This window comes from Oncorhynchus clarkii, chromosome 33 (genome assembly GCF_045791955.1).
Source record: "Oncorhynchus clarkii lewisi isolate Uvic-CL-2024 chromosome 33, UVic_Ocla_1.0, whole genome shotgun sequence".
In the NCBI taxonomy this organism is placed as follows: domain Eukaryota; kingdom Metazoa; phylum Chordata; class Actinopteri; order Salmoniformes; family Salmonidae; genus Oncorhynchus; species Oncorhynchus clarkii.
In genome coordinates this window covers 38,970,643-38,996,840 of record NC_092179.1, presented here as the reverse complement: position 1 = coordinate 38,996,840, position 26,198 = coordinate 38,970,643, and the positions used below count along the sequence as shown (strand labels likewise).

General features: G+C 46.0%; 1 protein-coding gene across 2 annotated transcripts in view; it reads left to right on the top strand.

Moving 5' to 3' along the window:
• Positions 1–442: 442 nt before the first annotated feature.
• LOC139392865 (ras-related protein Rap-1b) overlaps positions 443–26,198 on the top strand; it is a 114,375-nt gene continuing 88,619 nt past the window's right edge. For both annotated transcript variants that reach the window (XM_071141180.1, XM_071141179.1), the window contains exon 1: positions 443–569. The gene's annotated coding sequence lies outside the window, so the exon portion shown is untranslated. The remainder of the gene's footprint in view (positions 570–26,198) is intronic.

Sequence of the window (26,198 nt, the reverse complement as noted above, 5' to 3'; positions counted from 1 at the left end):
TGCGTAAGAGTGACTGCTAAAATGTAAAAATATAGGCTTTGTATTGAGGTCAATGTACCCAGATGGAAGGGTGGAAGCTAGCTGTCGTCTGGTGCTCCCCTACAGAGTGATGCTGAGACTAATTTAACCTTCTTCTTTATAATTAGTCCTAGTCATAGCTGTGTATTTTAATAAATGATTTGGTGAAGTAAATTATATATTTATAGTTTTATCGAAAAAAAAAGATACATTTAGTTTATGTGTCACTATTTAAATGTTGTATTTAATTCCTTGAGGAGGATGGTCCTCCCTTGAGGAACCTCCACTAAATGCTGGGGGTCGGCTTCCTCTAGTGCATTGTATAATAAAGCTTATTGTTTGTCAGTCCGATATTATTGGTATGAAATAATGTATTGCGAAATGTCTACACTAGGCTATGTTACAGCTACTGCAATAGCTGAGCACAGTCGAGCGGTGCTCGTCTCAAAACGAGGCTGCAACGTCATGAGAAAACGCAAAACCTCACCCAGAGAGAAGCGACAGACCGAGCGACTAGAGGCGCTAACAGATTGGAGCTACGGAGGATAACTGTAAGTACCTTATCTACACACATTTCTATTGGCTGAGATTTTGTTACTGTCTGTGCCATGTTTGCGGCGTTTTCGGCCGCTCGGGATAATGCGAAATAGTGGCACATGATGCCAGGTTTTTTCAGGTAGAATGATCCATTATTGCAAATGAAAACGGGAGACCGGTTTCTGGGGATGCACAACACACGGTTTGCGGAAGCGCAGGTCATATGCCTAGAATATGGCGGAGCAGAGAGTGAAACAATCCAACTCATAATGTTTGGTCAGACAATTTGTATTTATTTTTTTGTCATGCATAATGCAGAACGCGGCATTCTCCGCGGGTTTGTAATCCAGCGACAGTTGTCGGTCGCGCGGTTGGGTAACAAAAACAACAGCGTTTTGACCGATATCCTTCCCGTGACGGGGTTGAAGTTACAACGGAAATGGAAAAGTTATTCGATTGTCTAGAATTACACACGTTCTTTGGGACACTGGGTTCTTATCGATTATCATAACAGGACGCCTGGAATTATTCAAGCGGTTATCAAATGCGCAATTTTTTTTAGATAACATTTGTAATCTATTCGTATTAGTTTTGTACCGTTTTATGCTCTGAAAGCTGCAGCTAGTTCTATATGCGTGAGATACGGGCCCCGCCTAGTTCACGAGTGAATCTGTCGATGGGGAGGGACACAACTGGGTGGTGGTTTCATCTTAGTTGAACGGAACCGAAAAGACACGGAATTGTCATATTAGCTTATACTCTTCACGATTATGAAACGGGTGGACTATAGGCCAAGATCGACAGCATGTTAGATCCATATTTGATATTCATTTTAATAGTGAGATTTTCTTAAATCATACATTCGAAAATATTTAAGATTTCTACTCTGTCTACTCTGTGACTGCAATCAAATCAACGTTTATTTGTTGCGTACACAGATTTGGAGTTGCAACGAAATCCTAGCTCCAACAGTTCAGTAATACCTAGTAATACAAAACAGTACACACGTAATCCACAAAGTGAAAACACAACGAACACGTGTAAAAGTAACTAACTGTTGTCTCTTATGGGAATGTATTTTTGTCCACAGTTATAGATTATAATAAAACACCTTCTGAGTTACAACACAGTTTGAACTACCCTGAACAACTATCAGTCATTCTGCTGGCAGTTATTGGTAAGAGGATGTGGAACCACGGTCAGGGAGAGGGGGAGGGAGGGAGAAAGAAAGAGGGAGGGAGGGAGAAAGAAAGAGGGAGGGAGGGAGAAAGAAACAGAGAGGGAGGGAGAGAGAGAGAAATAGTGTGAAAGAGGGAGGGAGGGAGAGAGCTATAGGACTTAAAGAGCTTGTTTGTTGAATGTGTTTTATTTGGTCCTGACCGTTTTATGACCTCTACTCAGCTGTACCTTCTCTCTACTGTTCACTACTGTCTGTATGCGGGGCAAATGTTCAATGCTTTACATGGATTACTATGTGTGTGTGTGTGTGTGTGTACTAACAGTGTAATGGTTTCTAACGGTTGAATAATGTTATGACTAAGGCTTAATATTAGAAAGACCATTGTGGTGATGATCATTTTCCTATGAGGCGTCCAGAGAATATCTCTTAACCTATGGGAAAGTTTCCTAGTTTCCACCAGTTTCCTGTATGTGACAGACCAGGGACAAGGCAGTAGTTTCCTGTATGTGTCAGACCAGGGACATGGCAGTAGTTTCCTGTATGTGTCAGACCAGGGACATGGCAGTAGTTTCCTGTATGTGTCAGACCAGGGCAGTAGTGTCCTGTATGTGTCAGACCAGGGACAAGGCAGTAGTTTCCTGTATGTGACAGACCAGGGACAAGGCAGTAGTTTCCTGTATGTGTCAGACCAGGGACAAGGCAGTAGTTTCCTGTATGTGACAGACCAGGGACAAGGCAATAGTTTCCTGTATGTGACAGACCAGGGACAAGGCAGTAGTTTCCTGTATGTGTCAGACCAGGGCAGTAGTTTCCTGTATGTGTCAGACCAGGGACAAGGCAGTAGTTTCCTGTATGTGTCAGACCAGGGACAAGGCAGTAGTTTCCTGTATGTGTCAGACCAGGGACAAGGCAGTAGTTTCCTGTATGTGTCAGACCAAGGCAGTAGTTTCCTGTATGTGACAGACCAGGGACAAGGCAGTAGTTTCCTGTATGTGACAGACCAGGGACAAGGCAGTAGTTTCCTGTATGTGACAGACCAAGGCAGTAGTTTCCTGTATGTGACAGACCAGGGACAAGGCAGTAGTTTCCTGTATGTGTCAGACCAGGGACAAGGCAGTAGTTTCCTGTATGTGACAGACCAGGGACAAGGCAGTAGTTTCCTGTATGTGTCAGACCGGGGACAAGGCAGTAGTTTCCTGTATGTGTCAGACCAAGGCAGTAGTTTCCTGTATGTGACAGACCAGGGACAAGGCAGTAGTTTCCTGTATGTGTCAGACCAGGGACAAGGCAGTAGTTTCCTGTATGTGACAGACCAGGGACAAGGCAATAGTTTCCTGTATGTGACAGACCAGGGACAAGGCAGTAGTTTCCTGTATGTGTCAGACCAGGGCAGTAGTTTCCTGTATGTGTCAGACCAGGGACAAGGCAGTAGTTTCCTGTATGTGTCAGACCAGGGACAAGGCAGTAGTTTCCTGTATGTGTCAGACCAGGGACAAGGCAGTAGTTTCCTGTATGTGTCAGACCAAGGCAGTAGTTTCCTGTATGTGACAGACCAGGGACAAGGCAGTAGTTTCCTGTATGTGACAGACCAGGGACAAGGCAGTAGTTTCCTGTATGTTTCAGACCAAGGCAGTAGTTTCCTGTATGTGACAGACCAGGGACAAGGCAGTAGTTTCCTGTATGTGTCAGACCAGGGACAAGGCAGTAGTTTCCTGTATGTGACAGACCAGGGACAAGGCAGTAGTTTCCTGTATGTGTCAGACCAGGGACAAGGCAGTAGTTTCCTGTATGTGACAGACCAGGGACAAGGCAGTAGTTTCCTGTATGTGTCAGACCGGGGACAAGGCAGTAGTTTCCTGTATGTGTCAGACAAAGGCAGTAGTTTCCTGTATGTGACAGACCAGGGACAAGGCAGTAGTTTCCTGTATGTGACAGACCAGGGACAAGGCAGTAGTTTCCTGTATGTGTCAGACCATGGACAAGGCAGTAGTTTCCTGTATGTGACAGACCAGGGACAAGGCAGTAGTTTCCTGTATGTGTCAGACCAGGGCAGTAGTTTCCTGTATGTGACAGACCAGGGACAAGGCAGTAGTTTCCTGTATGTGTCAGACCAGGGACAAGGCAGTAGTTTCCTGTATGTGACAGACCAGGGACAAGGCAGTAGTTTCCTGTATGTGTCAGACCGGGGACAAGGCAGTAGTTTCCTGTATGTGACAGACCAGGGACAAGGCAGTAGTTTCCTGTATGTGACAGACCAGGGACAAGGCAGTAGTTTCCTGTATGTGACAGACCAAGGCAGTAGTTTCCTGTATGTGACAGACCAGGGACAAGGCAGTAGTTTCCTGTATGTGACAGACCGGGGACAAGGCAGTAGTTTCCTGTATGTGACAGACCAGGGACAAGGCAGTAGTTTCCTGTATGTGACAGACCAGGGACAAGGCAGTAGTTTCCTGTATGTGTCAGACCGGGGACAAGGCAGTAGTTTCCTGTATGTGTCAGACCAGGGACAAGGCAGTAGTTTCCTGTATGTGACAGACCGGGGACAAGGCAGTAGTTTCCTGTATGTGACAGACCAGGGACAAGGCAGTAGTTTCCTGTATGTGTCAGACCAGGGACAAGGCAGTAGTTTCCTGTATGTGACAGACCAGGGACAATGCAGTAGTTACCTGTATGTGTCAGACCAAGGCAGTAGTTTCCTGTATGTGACAGACCGGGGACAAGGCAGTAGTTTCCTGTATGTGACAGACCGGGGACAAGGCAGTGGCACCAGTGGTCAGATATAATATATTCTATGTTGTTGTGCTGTGGACCCTTGTTTCAGGCAAGTCCCAAATGGAACTCAAACCCTATTCCCTATATAGTGCACAACTTTTGACCAAGGACCGTAAAGGCTCTGTTTCAAAAGTACCAGGGCACAGCAACAGACCAGTGGTACACTATATAGTGAATAAGGTCCCATTTGCCAAGGAACACTTGTTTCAGTGTGCATCCCAAATAGAACCCTATTCCATATCCAAATAGAACCCTATTCCATATCCAAATAGAACCCTATTCCATATCCAAATAGAACCCTATTCCATATCCAAATAGAACCCTATTCCATATCCAAATAGAATCCTATTCCATATCCCAAATAGAACCCTATTCCATATTATACCCCACTACTTTTGACCAGGGACCATACACTATCGAGGGAATAGGTTGCCATTCAGTCAGACAAGCCCCTGGTTCCCTTCCAGGTTCCGTTTGTTGTGATAGACAGCCAGGCTGATGTGCTCTGCCGGTTTTCCAGCTGATTAACGAGAAGCCTCAAGTGGTGCTATCAGACAGTGGTGCTATCGGACAGTGGTGCTATCGGACAGTGGTGCTATCAGGCAGTGGTGCTATCAGACAGTGGTGCTATCAGACTGGTGCTATCAGGCAGTGGTGCTATCGGACAGTGGTGCTATCAGACAGTGGTGCTATCGGACAGTGGTGCTATCAGACAGTGGTGCTATCAGACAGTGGTGCTATCAGACAGTGGTGCTATCAGACTGGTGCTATCAGACAGTGGTGCTATCAGGCAGTGGTGCTATCGGACAGTGGTGCTATCGGACAGTGGTGCTATCAGGCAGTGGTGCTATCAGGCAGTGGTGCTATCAGGCAGTGGTGCTATCGGACAGTGGTGCTATCAGGCAGTGGTGCTATCAGACTGGTGCTATCAGGCAGTGGTGCTATCGGACAGTGGTGCTATCAGACAGTGGTGCTATCAGGCAGTGGTGCTATCAGGCAGTGGTGCTATCAGGCAGTGGTGCTATCGGACAGTGGTGCAATCAGACTGGTGCTATCGGACAGTGGTGCTATCAGACAGTGGTGCTATCGGACAGTGGTGCTATGTGTTGTCATGTGTTGCTGCCATGCTGTGTTGTCATGTGTTGCTACCCTGCTGTGTTGTCATGTGTTGCTGCCATGCTGTGTTGTCATGTGTTGCTGCCATGCTGTGTTGTCATGTGTTGCTGCCATGCTGTGTTGTCATGTGTTGCTGTCATGCTGTGTTGTCATGTGTTGCTGCCATGCTGTGTTGTCATGTGTTGCTACCATCCTGTGTTGTCATGTGTTGCTGCCATGCTGTGTTGTCATGTGTTGCTGCCATCCTGTGTTGTCATGTGTTGCTGCCATGCTGTGTTGTCATGTGTTGCTACCATGCTGTGTTGTCATGTGTTGCTGCCATGCTGTGTTGTCATGTGTTGCTGCCATGCTGTGTTGTCATGTGTTGCTGCCATGCTGTGTTGTCATGTGTTGCTACCATGCTGTGTTGTCATGTGTTGCTGCCATGCTGTGTTGTCATGTGTTGCTGCCATGCTGTGTTGTCATGTGTTGCTGCCATGCTGTGTTGTCATGTGTTGCTACCATCCTGTGTTGTCATGTGTTGCTACCATCCTGTGTTGTCATGTGTTGCTGCCATCCTGTGTTGTCATGTGTTGCTACCATCCTGTGTTGTCATGTGTTGCTGCCATCCTGTGTTGTCATGTGTTGCTACCATGCTGTGTTGTCATGTGTTGCTACCATCCTGTGTTGTCATGTGTTGCTGCCATCCTGTGTTGTCATGTGTTGCTACCATGCTGTGTTGTCATGTGTTGCTGCCATCCTGTGTTGTCATGTGTTGCTACCATCCTGTGTTGTCATGTGTTGCTACCATGCTGTGTTGTCATGTGTTGCTGCCATCCTGTGTTGTCATGTGTTGCTGCCATGCTGTGTTGTTGTCTTAGGCCTGTCTTTTTGCAGTGTTGTATCTCTTGTCGTGATGTGTGTTGCTCTTTAACTGACTTGCCTAGTTAAAATAAAGGTTAAATTTAAAATACAAATGAACATATTACCTCCAATTACCTTGACTAACCTGTACCCCCCCACATTGACTCGGTACCGGTACACCCATATATATATATATATATATATATATATATATATATATATATATATATATATATATATATATATATATATATGCTTCATTATTGTGATTTTGTGTTCGTTTATTTAGTAAATATTTTCATAACACTGCATTGTGGGTTATTTCACGGTAAGGTCTACCTACACCTGTTGTATTTGGGACATGTGATAAATAAAATGTGATTTGATAACCTAACCTAACACCAAGAGTCGTTGTATTAACTGCTTTTCAGTCTGATCCGCCGATGCTGGCTTTGTTAGTCCAGAGATGTCCGTTAGCCTAAGGAGTCTTGACATCTCGTCTACTTCTCAAATGACACCCTATTCCCTATGTAGTGCACTACTTTTAACCAGGGCCCTATGGGGTAGTGCACTACTTTAGACCAGGGCCCTATGCGGTAGTGCACTACTTTAGACCAGGGCCCTATGGGGTAGTGCACTACTTTAGACCAGGGCCCTATGGGGTAGTGCACTACTTTAGACCAGGGCCCTATGCGGTAGTGCACTACTTTAGACCAGGGCCCTATGGGGTAGTGCACTACTTTAGACCAGGACCCTATGGGGTAGTGCACTACTTTAGACCAGGGCCCTATGGGGTAGTGCACTACTTTAGACCAGGGCCCTATGGGGTAGTGCACTACTTTAGACCAGGGCCCTATGGGGTAGTGCACTACTTTAGACCAGGGCCCTATGGGGTAGTGCACTACTTTTAACCAGGGCCCTATGGGGTAGTGCACTACTTTAGACCAGGGCCCTATGGGGTAGTGCACTACTTTAGACCAGGGCCCTATGGGGTAGTGCACTACTTTAGACCAGGGCCCTATGGGGTAGTGCACTACTTTAGACCAGGGCCCTATGCGGTAGTGCACTACTTTAGACCAGGGCCCTATAGGGTAGTGCACTACTTTAGACCAGGGCCCTATGCGGTAGTGCACTACTTTAGACCAGGGCCCTATGGGGGAATAGGGTGCCATTTGGAACGTAGACTAGTGTCGGTTGTCTCCTGTCTGATTGTGCTAAGCAGCGTATTGGCAGCTGAATGTTTGCAGTGAGGTGTATTAGGATGTCGCAGAGCACACAGCCAGCCAGCCAACCAGCCAGCCAGGCACACAGCCAGTCAGCCAACCAGCCAGCCAGCCAGGCAGGCAGTCAGCCAGTCAGCCAACCAGTCAGCCAGTCAGCCAGCCAGCCAACCAGTCAGCCAGTCAGGCAGTGTTGGGAAGGAAGGAGTCCTGGGGGAGTATAGCCTTTATGCAGAACAGCATGGTGCTAGGCTGGCTGTCAGATAGAGCAAATGACTGCCTGTCTGACTTATTGTCTGACTGATTGACTGACTTATTGACTGCCTGTCTGACTTATTGTCTGACTGACTGACTGACTTATTGACTGCCTGTCTGACTGACTGACTGACTGACTGCTGGTGATAAATGACACCTCCCATAGAGACCTCTGGACTGGTCCCTGAGGACAGAGAGAACCATAGACATAGAATGACTTCCTCCTATGGGCACACTCAATATGGCCGCCGGCCCACCTATCACAGGCCCATTGACTTGAATGGGATTTCCCCCCCCCCTCCATTCTAGTTATTCTATTTTTATGGAGAGACCCCAATAGCAGACTACTCCGCTGGCTCACCTGAGGCTCTATCTCTCAAATCAACTTTCCTTCAATCCTTGCGTCCTATTTCCTTGCGTCCTATTTCCTCGCCTCCTTCCCATTAGAGAGGAAGGTTCAAATCTCAAATCAACTTTCCTTCAATCCTTGCATCCTATTTCCTTGCACCCTATTTCCTTGTGTCCTATTTCCTATTTCATTGAGTCCTATTTCCTATTTCCTTGCGTCCTATTTCCTCGCCTCCTTCCCATTAGAGAGGAAGTGGGGTTGAGAACAGTGGCGGTCAGTGGGGTTGAGAACAGTGGCGGTCAGTGGGGTTGAGAACAGTGGCGGTCAGTGGGGTTGAGAACAGTGGCGGTCAGTGGGGTTGAGAACAGTGGCGGTCAGTGGGGTTGAGAACAGTGGCGGTCAGTGGGGTTGAGAACAGTGGCGGTCAGTGGGGTTGAGAACAGTGGCGGTCAGTGGGGTTGAGAACAGTGGCGGTCAGTGCCGTTTTAAGACGAGGGAGGATTATTACTATGTTTCTATGAGCACGGCCTTATTTCTATTACAGCATATTGGATGACAGTCCTATTCCATTCACCCAGTTCAATGCAACATCCCATAGGTTTTTAGTCTACTACACGATAGTCTCATTTTCCCTGTACCCATCATGAGGTTGCTACAACCTACAGTGGTTAAATTATTTGGTGACGTGAATATATTTAGTATACCTTTAATGGCAATAGTTCCCTCCTGAGGCTGTCAAGATGGCATAAACATCTGACAGGCAGAGGGGGGCTTGTGAGGAAAGATGCCAGGTTGTGATGTTATAGCTAATGCAGTCTGTTGTAGCCTGGCCTGTCTCTTCCTAGTATCTCAGTACAATCTGTCTGTCAGCAGCCTGTTGTAGCCAGGCCTAACTAGGCCTTGTATCTCAGTACAGTCTGTCAGCAGCCTGTTGTAGCCAGGCCTAACTAGGCCTTGTATCTCAGTACAGTCTGTCAGCAGCCTGTTGTAGCCAGGCCTAACTAGGCCTTGTATCTCAGTACAGTCTGTCAGCAGCCTGTTGTAGCCAGGCCTAACTAGGCCTTGTATCTCAGTACAGTCTGTCAGCAGCCTGTTGTAGCCAGGCCTAACTAGGCCTTGTATCTCAGTACAGTCTGTCAGCAGCCTGTTGTAGCCAGGCCTAACTAGGCCTTGTATCTCAGTACAGTCTGTCAGCAGCCCAATTCTCTGAGCTCCTCTGTTGTTCATCATTGTTCTCAGTCAGTGGTGTGAGACACGTCTGATGAGCTCAGGTTGTCTGCTATTCACGTCTCTCTCTTTCCCTCTCTCTCTCTCGCTCTCTCTCTCTCTCTCTCTTTTTGTTGGCTTTTTATTAGCTTTTTATTATTTATTCATTTGTAAAAATGTCTATAAACATAATTCCACTTTGACATTTATGGGGTATTGTGTGTGTAGACCAGTGACACAAAATCTCAAAATTAAATCCATTTTAATTTCAGGCAGTAACACAACAAAGTATGACAAAAATCAAGGGGTGTGAATACTTTATGAAGGCACTGTAACTTATATGACGGCTCAATAACCCCTTTATAAGTCCTCTTTAACCCCTTAATAAGGCCTGTTTAACCCCTTAATAAAGCCTGTTTAACCCCTTAAGGCCTGTTTAACCCCTTAATAAGGCCTGTTTAACCCCTTAATAAGGCCTGTTTAACCCCTTAATAAAGCCTGTTTAACCCCTTAAGGCCTGTTTAACCCCTTAATAAGGCCTGTTTAACCCCTTAATAAGGCCTGTTTAACCCCTTAAGGCCTGTTTAACCCCTTAAGGCATTTATAACCCCTTAATAAGGCCTGTTTAACCCCTTAATAAGGCCTGTTTAACCCCTTAATAAGGCCTTTATAACCCCTTAATAAGGCCTTTATAACCCCTTTAATAAACCCTGTTTAACCCCTTAATAAGGCCTGTTTAACCCCTTAATAAGGCCTGTTTAACCCCTTAATAAGGCCTGTTTAACCCCTTAATAAGGCCTTTATAACCCCTTTAGGTAAAGTGACATGAACTTTGCTCTGTTTAAAGGCATTTTTACCTCAATCATTTAACACAATAATCTCAATAATGTGTGTCCCTACCAGCTGTGGGTCGCAAGGTTACTGTCATCTCCCGGGCATTGCAGCGTTACTGTTATTGTTTAAGCTGAGGAATTTATTGCAGAATACAGAGGTGTCCTGTAAAGTGTTGGAGGGTCCAGGGTGTGTAGAGTGTCGGAGGGTCCAGGGTGTGTAGAGTCTCGGGGGGTCTAGGGTGTGTAGAGTGTCGGAGGGTCCAGGGTGTGTAGAGTGTCGGAGGGTCCAGGGTGTGTAGAGTCTCGGGGGGTCTAGGGTGTGTAGAGTGTCGGAGGGTCCAGGGTGTGTAGAGTGTCGGAGGGTCCAGGGTGTGTAGAGTGTCGGAGGGTCCAGGGTGTGTAGAGTGTCGGAGGGTCCAGGGTGTGTAGAGTGTCGGAGGGTCCAGGGTGTGTAGAGTCTCGGAGGGTCCAGGGTGTGTAGAGTCTCGGAGGGTCCAGGGTGTGTAGAGTGTCGGAGGGTCCAGGGTGTGTAGAGTCTCGGAGGGTCCAGGGTGTGTCGAGTTTCGGCGGGTCCAGGGTGTGTAGAGTCTCGGGGGGTCCAGGGTGTGTAGAGTCTCGGGGGGGGTCCAGGGTGTGTAGAGTCTCGGGGGGTCCAGGGTGTGTAGAGTGTCGGAGGGTCCAGGGTGTGTAGAGTGTCGGAGGGTCCAGGATGTGTAGAGTCATGTCTGCATGGAGGACTAGAACAGTGTTGGTGGTAGTTGGTTGGCATCTCTGTGTTGTATTTTACAGGCTGTTGCCAGGGTTAATGTTGCCGGGGTTACTGTTGCCGGGGTTACTGCGGCCAGGGTGAATGCTGCCAGGGTTAATGTAACACAAACAATTGGAGTACTTGTGTCGGACTCTGAGAAGGATGTTTCTCTAATTGAGGCAGGATGTGGAACACTGTAGTTGAAGATTGAAGAGATCCTGCATTGAGTTATGTAACTGTCAGCCTTATCAGAGGTGTGTGTGTGTGGTGATATATTTTAACACACCAGGCATGACACATTGATCAAACCTTGACCTTTTACAGTATCATTTAATGAGCCTTTATTTCACACTGAGCAGAGAGGGAGCTAGAAGGATCAAGGTCACTCCAATAGAAGTGATGAACAGGTGGCGGTCCACGGCCTTCATCTTGATCCAAACTTCTCTTTCAACATCACAACACAGTTCTCTGCTCTTCAACTATGACATCACAACGCAGTTCTCTGCTCTTCAACTGTTACATCACAACACAGTTCTCTGCTCTTCAACTATTACATTACAACAAGTTCTCTGCTCTTCAACTGTTACATCACAACACAGTTCTCTGCTCTCAACTGTTACATCACAACACAGCTGTTACATCACAACACAGTTCTCTGCTCTTCAGCTGTTACATCACAACGCAGTTCTCTGCTCTTCAACTGTTACATCACAACACAGTTCTCTGCTCTTCAACTATTACATCACAACACAGTTCTCTGCTCTTCAGCTATTACATCACAACACAGTTCTCTGCTCTTCAACTATTACATCACAACACAGTTCTCTGCTCTTCAACTATGACATCACAACACAGTTCTCTGCTCTTCAACTATGACATCAACACAGTTCTCTGCTCTTCAACTGTTACATCACAACACAGTTCTCTGCTCTTCAGCTATGACATCACAATACAGTTCTCCATTATTACCAAGCATCTTCTGAATTGGGAGATTTCTTACCTCCGGGGTCTGAAGTGACACGCTAGTCACCACTGTTGGTTGCTAATCCTGGTAACTAGGAAGTGGGATTTGGTGGTTTAGACTGGTAAATGGTGACCACCTAAAAACATGGCGGGGGTTTAGACTGGTAAATGGTGATCACCTAAAAACATGATGATGGTTTAGACTGGTAAATGGTGATCACCTAAAAACATGGTGATGGTTTAGACTGGTAAATGGTGATCACCTAAAAACATGGTGGTGGTTTAGACTGGTAAATGGTGATCACCTAAAAACATGGCGGGGGTTTAGACTGGTAAATGGTGATCACCTAAAAACATGATGATGGTTTAGACTGGTAAATGGTGATCACCTAAAAACATGGTGATGGTTTAGACTGGTAAATGGTGATCACCTAAAAACATGGTGATGGTTTAGACTGGTAAATGGTGATCACCTAAAAACATGATGATGGTTTAGACTGGTAAATGGTGATCACCTAAAAACATGATGATGGTTTAGACTGGTAAATGGTGATCACCTAAAAACATGGCGGGGGTTTAGACTGGTAAATGGTGATCACCTAAAAACATGATGATGGTTTAGACTGGTAAATGTTGATCACCTAAAAACATGATGATGGTTTAGACTGGTAAATGGTGTTCACCTAAAAACATGGTGGGGGTTTAGACTGGTAAATGGTGTTCACCTAAAAACATGATGATGGTTTAGACTGGTAAATGGTGATCACCTAAAAACATGGTGGTGGTTTAGACTGGTAAATGGTGATCACCTAAAAACATGGTGATGGTTTAGACTGGTAAATGGTGATCACCTAAAAACATGATGATGGTTTAGACTGGTAAATGGTGATCACCTAAAAACATGGTGATGGTTTAGACTGGTAAATGTTGATCACCTAAAAACATGATGATGGTTTAGACTGGTAAATGGTGATCACCTAAAAACATGGTGGTGGTTTAGACTGGTAAATGTTGATCACCTAAAAACATGGTGGTGGTTTAGACTGGTAAATGGTGATCACCTAAAAACATGGTGGTGGTTTAGACTGGTAAATGGTGATCACCTAAAAACATGATGATGGTTTAGACTGGTAAATGGTGATCACCTAAAAACATGGCGGGGGTTTAGACTGGTAAATGCAGTGTGTGTCTTCTCCGATATGGTCATTTCAGTCGATCATACTTTTCAAGTGCCTGGCTATTTCTACCCAGCAGCAGCACTTGAGATCAGAGACTGATTGGAAAGGGAGAGTGTTTAGCATTTAAATAACTCCCCTCTCTCTGTGTGTGTGTGTGTGTGTGGTTGTGTGGTTGTGTGTTTTTTTAAGGCCCACCTACAAAAGGCTTAATTCACGTCATTCAGATAATCAGTCCTGAACCTCTCAAACCTCCATACCAACGACCCACAATGCATCGGTGTCTGTATGGTTTTCTTTGTGAATAGATAAGAGGAATGAGGCGGGGGGGGGTTGGCGTGGTGGATCAGATACAGGTGACTCAGAACAGAAGAGAGGCTGGAATAGAGCAACACGAGCCTGCGTCCCAAACGGCAGCCTGCCTATTCCCTACAGTCCCTACCCAATGGACCCTGCTCAAAAGGAGTGCACTAAACAGGGAAGCTAAACAGGGTGCCATTTTCATGCAGGATTTCTGTTCAGAGATACGAGAGGGGTTCAAGTGGTGATGTTATCGTAGGACAGCGAGGCAGCGATTTGAAACCTCACCCCCAACATGTCAATTCACAGGAAATTGGAACGGCAAAGTGCTTTGGTGCCTGAATTTTTATAAAGCATCTCGATAGGAGTGCTGGTCTAGGATACATTTTACGTATAGGTGGTCCCATGGATCAATCCCACTACCCTGGAGTTACCAGCACCATGCTGTACCAACTGATCAATCCCACTACAATGGAGTTACCAGCACCATGCTGTACCAACTGTTCAATCCCACTACCCTGGAGTTACCAGCACCATGCTGCACCAACTGATCAATCCCACTACCCTGGAGTTACCAGCACCATGCTGTACCAACTGATCAATCCCACTACCCTTGAGTTACCAGCACCATGCTGTACCAACTGATCAATCCCACTACCCTGGAGTTACCAGCACCATGCTGTACCAACTGATCAATCCCACTACCCTGGAGTTACCAGCACCATGCTGTACCAACTGATCAATCCCACTACCCTGGCATTACCAGCACCATGCTGTACCAACTGATCAGTCCCACTACCCTGGAGTTACCAGCACCATGCTGTACCAACTGATCAATCCCACTACCCTGGAGTTATCAGCACTATGCTGTACCAACTGATCAATCCCACTACCCTGGAGTTACCAGCACCATGCTATACCAACTGATCAATCCCACTACCCTGGCATTACCAGCACCATGCTGTACCAACTGATCAATCCCACTACCCTGGCATTACCAGCACCATGCTGTACCAACTGATCAATCCCACTGCCCTGGCATTACCAGCACGATGCTGTACCAACTGATCAATCCCACTACCTTGGCATTACCAGCACCATGCTGTACCAACTGATCAATCCCACTACCCTGGCATTACCAGCACCATGCTGTACCAACTGATCAATCCCACTACCCTGGCATTACCAGCACCATGCTGTACCAACTGATCAATCCCACTACCCTTGAGTTACCAGCACCATGCTGCACCAACTGATCAATCCCACTACCCTGGCATTACCAGCACCATGCTGCACCATCTGATCAATCCCACTACCCTGGAGTTACCAGCACCATGCTGTACCAACTGATCAATCCCACTACCCTGGCATTACCAGCACCATGCTGTACCAACTGATCAATCCCACTACCCTGGCATTACCAGCACCATGCTGTACCAACTGATCAATCCCACTACCCTGGCATTACCAGCACCATGCTGTACCAACTGATCAATCCCACTACCCTGGCATTACCAGCACCATGCTGTACCAACTGATCAATCCCACTACCCTGGCATTACCAGCACCATGCTGTACCAACTGATCAATCCCACTACCCTGGCATTACCAGCACCATGCTGTACCAACTGATCAATCCCACTACCCTGGCATTACCAGCACCATGCTGTACCAACTGATCAATCCCACTACCCTGGCATTACCAGCACCATGCTGTACCAACTGATCAATCCCACTACCCTGGAGTTACCAGCACCATGCTGTACCAACTGATCAATCCCACTACCTTGGCATGACCAGCACCATGCTGCACCAACTGATCAATCCCACTACCCTGGAGTTACCAGCACTATGCTGTACCAACTGATCAATCCCACTACCCTGGAGTTACCAGCACCATGCTGCACCAACTGAGCTACAAAGGACTGCATTGGTCTCAATAGAAGTTCTGTGCAACTGTCGTAGTTTCTCACGTATATCTAAATCTAGGCTTTGACTCTTAGATGGGGAGGCGTGTAGGATGGGGAGGCGTGTAGGATGGGGAGGCGTGTAGGATGGGGAGGCGTGTAGGAGGGGGAGGCGTGTAGGAGGGGGAGGCGTGTAGGAGGGGGAGGCGTGTAGGAGGGGGAGGCGTGTAGGAGGGGGAGGCGTGTAGGTGGGGGAGGCGTGTAGGAGGGGGCGGCGTGTAGGAGGGGGAGGCGTGTAGGTGGGGAGGCGTGTAGACGGGGGAGGCGTGTAGGTAGGTGATACATTTGCCTCAGCAGTCCTATGGTTTTATGAAGCAGCTAATTCACTCAAGCCCTTTGTACCTCTAGCTCATAAACTAACTCCTAGAAAAATATATATTTTTATCCTGAAGACTAGAAAGATATTGTAGAAAACTCCTCCTGTCTTAATTCAGCCCCATCCATCTCCTCCCCTCCTTTCCTACCTCCTTCCCTAATGTCCTCCTTCCTTCCCCCTGTCCTTCCTTCCCCCTGTCCTTCCTTCCCTGTCCTTCCTTCCCTCCCTCCTTCCTTCCCTCATTCTCTCCCTCCTTCTCTTCCTCCTTCCTCCCATCCCTCCTTCCTTCTCTCCCTCCTTCCTTCCTTCTCTCCCTCCTTCCTTCCTTCTCTCCCTCCTTCCTTCATTCTCTCCCTCCTTCCTTCTCTTCTCTCCTTCCTTCTGTCACTTCCTCCTTCCTTCCCATCCCTCCTTCCTTCTCTCCCTCCTTCCGTCCCATCCCTCCTTCCTTCTCTTCTCTCCTTCCTTCCGTCTCTTCCTCCTTCCTTCCCATCCCTCCTTCCTTCTCTCCCTCCTTCCTTCCTTCCTTATCTCCCTCCTTCCATCCCATCCTTCCCTCCCTACTTCTTTCCTCCCCCTCTGAAACACAGGGACAGCAGGGAGAAACATCCATTCCAGATGTGTGGGGTGAGAATGCGCTCCCAAATAGAAGGCTATTTATTCCCTATAGAGTGGGACACAGTGGACTTGTTGTTGTTATCATGTTATAGAGCAGAAGCATTAAAGAGGACTTAAAATGTTTCATGTACACCCCTTTAACAGGACAAACTACTGTTACAAAACAACTCACCAACCACCCAGTAGCATATTCACAACCAATGGTAATATCATTTACATTTTTAATGTGTGTTTTTCAGAGACGCTCTGAAAAACAGTTGGATTTCTATCAATTGCTCTGTGACATCACTGGAGGGGGGGGGGGGGAGGGGGGGCAGTGAACTAACATTGTGAACTAACCAACTAACATTGTAAACTAACCAGTAAACTAACATTAAACATTGTGAACTAACCAACTAACATTGTAAACTAACCAGTAAACTAACATTAAACATTGTGAACTAACCAACTAACATTGTAAACTAACCAGTAACCTAACATTAAACATTGTGAACTAACCAACTAACATTGTAAACTAACCAGTAAACTAACATTAAACATTGTGAACTAACCAACTAACATTGTAAACATTGTGAACTAACCAACTAACATTGTAAACTAACCAGTAACCTAACATTAAACATTGTGAACTAACCAACTAACATTGTAAACTAACCAGTAAACTAACATTAAACATTGTGAACTAACCAACTAACATTGCAAACAATGTGAACTAACCAACTAACATTGTAAACTAACCAGTAACCTAACATTAAACATTGTGAACTAACCAACTAACATTGTAAACATTGTGAACTAACCAACTAACATTGTAAACTAACCAGTAACCTAACATTAAACATTGTGAACTAACCAACTAACATTGTAAACATTGTGAACTAACCAACTAACATTGTAAACTAACCAGTAACCTAACATTAAACATTGTGAACTAACCAACTAACATTGTAAACTAACCAGTAAACTAACATTAAACATTGTGAACTAACCAACTAACATTGTAAACATTGTGAACTAACCAACTAACATTGTAAACTAACCAGTAACCTAACATTAAACATTGTGAACTAACCAACTAACATTGTAAACATTGTGAACTAACCAACTAACATTGTAAACTAACCAGTAACCTAACATTAAACATTGTGAACTAACCAACTAACATTGTAAACATTGTGAACTAACCAACTAACATTGTAAACATTGTGAACTAACCAACTAACATTGTAAACTAACCAGTAAACTAACATTAAACATTGTGAACTAACCAACTAACATTGTAAACTAACCAGTAAACTAACATTGTAAACATTGTGTGCGCAATGTTCAGCAATTTTTTATACATAATGTAGCTATCCTATGGAATTATTTTCCAACAAAATGTTGGGACACAATAGTCCAATGACGCGTCACCACGTTTTTAGATCATGGACAGATGCCGATGTCCATAGTGATAGATAGATGACAAGGTGATTTGCAAGGTACATTTATAGACCTATAGACCTATTCACCGCTGTGATGTCATGGATAATGTCAAGTCATTTTGTAATGTGAGATATGAGAGGCAGGGATGGATTGATCGGGGGATGTTGGGGACCACTTGGGCCACCGGAGCTTTAGGTACGTGCATTTTCCACTTCTTAAAACGTTGACTGTTTCTCAAGCCCCCATTAGCTAGCTATATAGCTACTGTAATGAATAACTAGATGCAGATATGTTGACTACAGAAACTGTAGATAGCTACTGTAATGAATAGCTAGATGCAGATATGTTGACTACAGAAACTGTGGCTAGCTAGATAGCTACTGTAATGAATAACTAGATGCAGATATGTTGACTACAGAAACTGTGGCTAGCTAGATAGCTACTGTAATGAATAACTAGATACAGATATGTTGATTTACAGAAACTGTAGATAGCTACTGTAATGAATAGCTAGATGCAGATATGTTGACTACAGAAACTGTGGCTAGCTAGATAGCTACTGTAATGAATAACTAGATGCAGATATGTTGACTACAGAAACTGTGGCTAGCTAGATAGCTACTGTAATGAATAACTAGATGCAGATATGTTGACTACAGAAACTGTGGCTAGCTAGATAGCTACTGTAATGAATAACTAGATGCAGATATGTTGACTACAGAAACTGTACAAAGCTGGTGGACATGGAAATAAAATGTGATATTCTCCTGATTGAAGGGCTGGGTGCCGCTTGTAATGGTGCCCTCGTATCCACATTTCAGCACCACAGCCAATTGTCTACTCCTAAGCTACTGTAGCTACTCCTAGGCTATTGTAGCTACTCCTAGGCTATTGTAGCTACTCCTAGGCTATTGTAGCTACTCCTAGGCTATTGTAGCTACTCCTAGGCTACTGTAGGCTACTCCTAGGCTATTGTAGCTACTCCTAGGTTACTGTAGCTACTCCTAGGCTACTCCTAAACTACTGTAGGCTACTCCTAGGCTACTGTAGCTACTCCTAAACTACTGTAGCTACTCCTAAACTACTTCTAGGCTACTGTAGCTACTCCTAGGCTACTGGTGGCTACTCCTAGGCTACTGGTGGCTACTCCTAGGCTACTGGTGACTACTCCTAGGCTACTGGTGGCTACTCCTAGGCTAGTGTGACTACTCCTAGGCTAGTGTAGCTACTCCTAGGCTACTGGTGGCTACTCCTAGGCTACTGGTGGCTACTCCTAGGCTACTGTGACTACTCCTAGGCTACTGTGACTACTCCTAGGCTACTGTAGCTACTCCTAGGCTACTGTAGCTACTCCTAAACTACTGTAGCTACTCCTAGGCTACTGTGGCTACTGTAGGCTACTCCTAGGCTACTGTAGCTACTCCTAGGCTACTGTAGGCTACTCCTAGGCTACTGTAGCTACTCCTAGGCTACTGTAGCTACTCCTAGGCTACTGTAGGCTACTCCTAAACTACTGTAGCTACTCCTAGGCTACTGTAGGCTACTCCTAAACTACTGTAGCTACTCCTAGGCTACTCCTAGGCTACTGTAGCTACTCCTAGGCTACTGTAGGCTACTCCTAAACTACTGTAGCTACTCCTAAACTACTTCTAGGCTACTCCTAGGCTACTGGTCTGCGGAACGGCATATACAATGTCAACCACAACTCAAAGTCATCATAAATGTACTCATTTACATGGTGGAACGGCGCACACAGTGCAACGTGATGCATAATACACGCTATCAAGTCACAACAAGGACGACCTCTGATGACCTCATCCATAGGGGACGCCTGACTTTCAAACTATTTGTTCACCATCAAATGTCACCCTTTTTATAACAGAGGACTGCGTGCATCTATCATCCCATTTGAAGACTAATGTAAAATAGGCTACTAAGTCCTAATGTGATGAGTAGATTGCATAGTCATAACTTAGGCTAAATATTAGCAAAACGGACAGTTCTGAACAATGCATGCCTGAGCCAGTAGTGACAGAGATAGTAGTGACATAGAGTAGGCTTTATCAGAGATGTTTCTTCTCCTTTCTCTGCATGGGAAACATCTGTAAAAACAATCGTTTTTCTTTGAATGCAGCCCCATCTAATCTAGTCCTACGAAAAGGAGAGATTCGAGTGGTGAAATATGATACAAATGGTGAAATATGACGTGCATGTAGCCTGGAGGTAGGAATTATTGTCCAAAAGCCGCCGTTCCAGTGATACTGATCCGATGACAGACCGTGGGTATGTGTGCACTCCGCCGGTACCAATACGATGGGCTACTGTTCGCTCAATTAGGAGTTGATGAATGGAGACAGATAGTCTTTTATTTGTGATCTCTTTTCAGCAGTAGCCATTTTTCTTTCTAAATTGTTTTTTTCTACAATTTATATTTTTGAAATATTCTGACAGCCCTAGGACTATTTTTTAACAGCTTTTCACTGACCGCTGCAACGAAACAATCAGCTGTTTGCTAGGCTATTCGTCGTGTACTGCCCAAATGGCCGCTTAAAACAATCCTAAACTCATTTTAAAAAAAAGCTAATGATCCTCTGTGGTCAAATCATGCTCTCTGGTGAATCTATTTTTGTATAGGCACCAGTAATTATTGCTAATTTTGACAATTTAAAATAAGCTTCCCCTAAAGTACATCTTCCGCTAGCCAAATTGGGACACGTTTCCTACGCTGACATCAATGTGAAACGGAGCCGGTGTATAAACCAGCTGTCAGTGAGGCCTACAAGGACGAGTTCAAATGCCCACGTCAAATTCAAAGCAAACGGCGCACTGCCAAAACGACTGACCGGCAAAGCAAACTGTCTGACACTTGTCTCTGCTCTCTTAGTGACAGAACGACACGCAGACCGGCAGCTTCTCTCCGAGCGACGCTCCGCATGGTCCTAAAGCCAGCCGGGTCAATACGCTAAGCAGACGTTGTATTTTAATCAGGACTGGAATGATTTTAAACAACTTTTTTTTTGTAGCCTACTTTTTAAATGTTTGGTCTTGAGCTAGGGTATGGCGTCTGCTGTACCTGCCGTACCCAACTGACGGCCTGGGGGATTATTTTTCAACAAAGTAGGCTAGGTAAAATTATGACCACTAATTTAGCTCCCCCCACTGTGCATACTGTATACGAATGAATAGGCAGGTCCACACCTACTGTATATGAATGAATAGGCAGGTCCACACCTACTGTATATGAATGAATAGGCAGGTCCACACCTACTGTATATGAATGAATAGGCAGGTCCACACCTACTGTATATGAATGAATAGGCAGGTCCACACCTACTGTATATGAATGAATAGGCAGGTCCACACCTACTGTATATGAATGAATAGGCAGGTCCACACCTACTGTATATGAATGAATAGGCAGGTCCACACCTACTGTATATGAATGAATAGGCAGGTCCACAACTACTGTATACGAATGAATAGGCAGGTCCACACCTACTGTATATGAATGAATAGGCAGGTCCACACCTACTGTATATGAATGAATAGGCAGGTCCACACCTACTGTATATGAATGAATAGGCAGGTCCACACCTACTGTCCACACCTACTGTACATGAATGAATAGGCAGGTCCACACCTACTGTATATGAATGAACAGACAGGTCCACACCTACTGTATATGAATGAACAGACAGGTCCACACCTACTGTACATGAATGAATAGGCAGGTCCACACCTACTGTATATGAATGAACAGACAGGTACACACCTACTGTATATGAATGAACAGACAGGTCCACACCTACTGTATATGAATGAACAGACAGGTCCACACCTACTGTATATGAATGAATAGGCAGGTCCACACCTACCTACTGTCCATTGTTTCAGAACGCCAAATGTCCATAGAGTTCAAAAGTACCTTGTAAACTGTTGGTTTTAAAATTCATGTTGCTTATTCTTTGGGGGATCTAAGGTTAATAAATAGAGTTAAAAATACTGTGGTGCCTGGTGAACGGTTTCCTTCTCTGAACGGTTTCCTTCTCTGAACGGTTTCCTTCTCTGAACTGTTTCCTTCTCTAAACGGTTTCCTTCTCTGAACTGTTTCCTTCTCTGAACGGTTTCCTTCTCTGAACTGTTTTCTTCTCTAAACGGTTTCCTTCTCTGAACTGTTTCCTTCTCTGAACGGTTTCCTTCTCTGAACTGTTTTCTTCTCTAAACGGTTTCCTTCTCTGAACTGTTTCCTTCTCTAAACGGTTTCCTTCTCTGAACTGTTTCCTTCTCTGAACTGTTTCCTTCTCTGAACGGTTTCCTTCTCTGAACTGTTTCCTTCTCTAAACGGTTTCCTTCTCTGAACTGTTTCCTTCTCTGAACGGCTTCCTTCTCTGAACGGCTTCCTTCTCTGAACGGTTTCCTTCTCTGAACGGTTTCCTTCTCTGAACGGGTTTCCTTCTCTGAACGGCTTCCTTCTCTGAACGGCTTCCTTCTCTGAACGGCTTCCTTCTCTGAACGGGTTCCTTCTCTGAACGGCTTCCTTCTCTGAACGGCTTCCTTCTCTGTGACCTCTTGTTTAATCTCCATCCCTTTTTAAAACTGATATCACACTACTAGTAGTACCATGTTAAATCCTCTCCACACATTCCTCCAGCCTGGACTGACATGAGGAATGATAAACCTCCCCGGAGAGGCCTGGAGAGGAGTGAGCTGAGCCTCTGAGCTGAGCCTTGTCCTGCTTTGGGCCCTAAATGACACCCTATTCCCTCCGTAGTGCTCTGGGCCCTGATCAAACGGAGTGCACTATGTAGGGAATAGGGTGTCATTTGGAGGTGCAGAACCTTGTGTTGAGTGGAAGCAGAACTCCAGTGGAGGAGAGGAGAGCCAAAGGTAATGTTTGTCTTGAGAGACAGAGATCGAGAGGGAGAGGGAGGGAGGTGGAGGGAGGTGGAGAGTGAGGGAGGGAGACAGAGATGGAGAACGTGAGACGGGGAGAGAGGGAGGGAGACGGAGAGGCAGGGAGACTGGGAGAGAGGGAGGGAGGGAGACAGAGATGGAGAACGTGAGACGGAGAGAGAGAGGGAGAGAGGGAGGGAGGGGGAGGGAGACCGAGAGAGACGGAGAGAGAGGGAGAGACGGAGAGAGAGGGAGAGACGGAGAGAGAGGGAGAGACAGAGAGAGAGGGAGAGACAGAGGGAGAGACGGAGAGAGACGGAGAGAGAGGGAGAGACGGAGAGCGAGGGAGGCGGAGAGGGAGAGGGAGAGACGGAGAGAGAGCGAGGGAGAGACGGAGAGAGAGCGAGGGAGAGATGGAGAGAGAGCGAGGGAGAGACGGAGAGAGAGGGAGAGACGGAGAGAGAGGGAGGGAGGGAGAGAGAGAGGGGGAGAGACGGAGAAAGGGAGGGAAAAGAGAGAGGGAGAGGGAGAGACGGAGAGATGGAGAGAGAGCGAGGGAGAGATGGAGAGAGAGCGAGGGAGAGCGAGGGAGAGACGGAGAGAGAGAGAGAGACGGAGGGAGAGGATGAGATGGAGAGAGAGAGACCGACTCTTTCCTTGTGGTTGACTGTTCTTAAACAAACGACGTGTCATCATGTGACGATTAGGTCATCTGTTTTCTTTAAATCATTTCATGTTGTCTTAGCAAACCACCTTGTATCCTCCAGATCCTGACTGAATCTGGCTTGGTTTCACCATGGTTCACTTACCTAACTGAAGTTGTGATTCACTGTGGATTTAGAGGCCATCTTTATCCAGGTCGATGACTGACCACAGCAGGTGAATAATATTGGTAATGATTATGCTGTCTGTTGAAGTACTTCCTCATCCCAGAGTCACAGCTTGTCATGTGATCATCTTCTCTCTCAGTAGTCACCATCCCAGAGTCACACCTTGTCATGTGATCATCTTCTCTCTCAGTTGTCACCATCCCAGAGTCACAGCTTGTCATGTGATCATCTTCTCTCCTCAGTAGTCACCATCCCAGAGTCACAGCTTGTCATGTGATCATCTTCTCTCCTCAGTAGTCACCATCCCAGAGTCACAGCTTGTCATGTGATCATCTTCTATCCTCAGTAGTCACCATCCCAGAGTCACAGCTTGTCATGTGATCATCTTCTCTCCTCAGTAGTCACCATCCCAGAGTCACAGCTTGTCATGTGATCATCTTCTCTCCTCAGTAGTCACCATCCCAGAGTCATAGCTTGTCATGTGATCATCTTCTCTCCTCAGTAGTCACCATCCCAGAGTCACAGCTTGTCATGTGATCATCTTCTCTCCTCAGTAGTCACCATCCCAGAGTCACAGCTTGTCATGTGATCATCTTCTCTCTCAGTAGTCACCATCCCAGAGTCACAGCTTGTCATGTGTTAATCTTCTCTCTCAGTAGTCACCATCCCAGAGTCACAGCTTGTCATGTGATCATATTCTCTCCTCAGTAGTCACCATCCCAGAGTCACAGCTTGTCATGTGATCATCTTCTCTCTCAGTAGTCACCATCCCAGAGTCACAGCTTGTCATGTGATCATCTTCTCTCTCAGTAGTCACCATCCCAGAGTCACAGCTTGTCATGTGATCATCTTCTCTCTCAGTTGTCACCATCCCAGAGTCACAGCTTGTCATGTGATCATCTTCTCTCTCAGTAGTCACCATCCCAGAGTCACAGCTTGTCATGTGATCATATTCTCTCCTCAGTAGTCACCATCCCAGAGTCACAGCTTGTCATGTGATCATCTTCTCTCTCAGTAGTCACCATCCCAGAGTCACAGCTTGTCATGTGATCATCTTCTCTCCTCAGTAGTCACCATCCCAGAGTCACAGCTTGTCATGTGATAATCTTCTCTCTCAGTAGTCACCATCCCAGAGTCACAGCTTGTCATGTGATCATCTTCTCTCCTCAGTAGTCACCATCCCAGAGTCACAGCTTGTCATGTGATCATCTTCTCTCTCAGTAGTCACCAACCCAGAGTCACAGCTTGTCATGTGATCATCTTCTCTCCTCAGTAGTCACCATTTGTCCTACCTCTAGATGCAGTGGGTTCCAGTGTTCTATTTGTTCTGTTCTAGTGTTCTAGTTCTAGAGTTCTGTGTTCTAGTGGTGTAGTCTGTACTTCAACCTCCCTGGCCTTATGTGGCTGATGGAGAAGAATGCAGGAGGTGGTTGTGTGAGAGTCCATAGCAGTTGTCAACACAACACAAACCGATCTGGGATCAGCAGGCTAGTTCACAGCACAAACAGATCTGGGACCAGCAGGCTAGTTCACAGCACAAACAGATCTGGGATCAGCAGGCTAGTTCACAGCACAAACAGATCTGGGACCAGCAGGCTGTGTTCACAACACAAACAGATCTGGGATCAGCAGGCTAGTTCACAACACAAACAGATCTGGGATCAGCAGGCTAGTTCACAGCACAAACAGATCTGGGATCAGCAGGCTAGTTCACAGCACAAACAGATCTGGGATCAGCAGGCTAGTTCACAGCACAAACAGATCTGGGACCAGCAGGCTAGTTCACAACACAAACAGACCTGGGATCAGCAGGCTAGTTCACAGCACAAACAGATCTGGGATCAGCAGGCTAGTTCTGGAAGAGTTAACACTGTGCCTTTTCTAACACAGCTCTCTTAATCCTGTGGTCCTTGTATGGGAACGGAGAGCTGACTAAGGGTTTGTTGGTGAACAGGGAGGGGCACCCAGCCTCTCTCCTCTCTGCTGGAGTCACATGTCACCTTGGTTTGGATGTGTGTCTCAGCCTGCGTCCAAAGTGGCATCCTACTTCCTGTATAGTGCACCAGGGCCCTGGTCAAAACAAGTGCCCTATATAGGGAATAGGGTGTCATTTCAGACCGTATCTCTCTGTGTGTTCACAGGTCAGCTGATATTGTACGTCTCTTATCACTAGCTGCTAATGGGGCTGATAGAGATGGTTGTTAGTGGGGCTGAGAGGCAGCGGTTACCTTGTTAGTGTAGTTAAATGAACCTCCTAAATGTCACAGAGAAGAAGAGAAGAGCACTGACTTCTCGGATCACACCAGACAGCTACTCTACCAGCTACCAGCTACCAACACACCTTCTGCTGTCGTCTAGAGAACCTGGTGAACAGTGTCTATATGTAGCTACCAGCTACCAACACACCTTCTGCTGTCGTCTAGAGAACCTGGTGAACAGTGTCTATATGTAGCTACCAGCTACCAACACACCTTCTGCTGTCGTCTAGAGAACCTGGTGAACAGTGTCTATATGTAGCTACCAGCTACCAACACACCTTCTGCTGTCGTCTAGAGAACCTGGTGAACAGTGTCTATATGTAGCTACCAGCCACCAACACACCTTCTGCTGTCGTCTAGACAACCTGGTGAACAG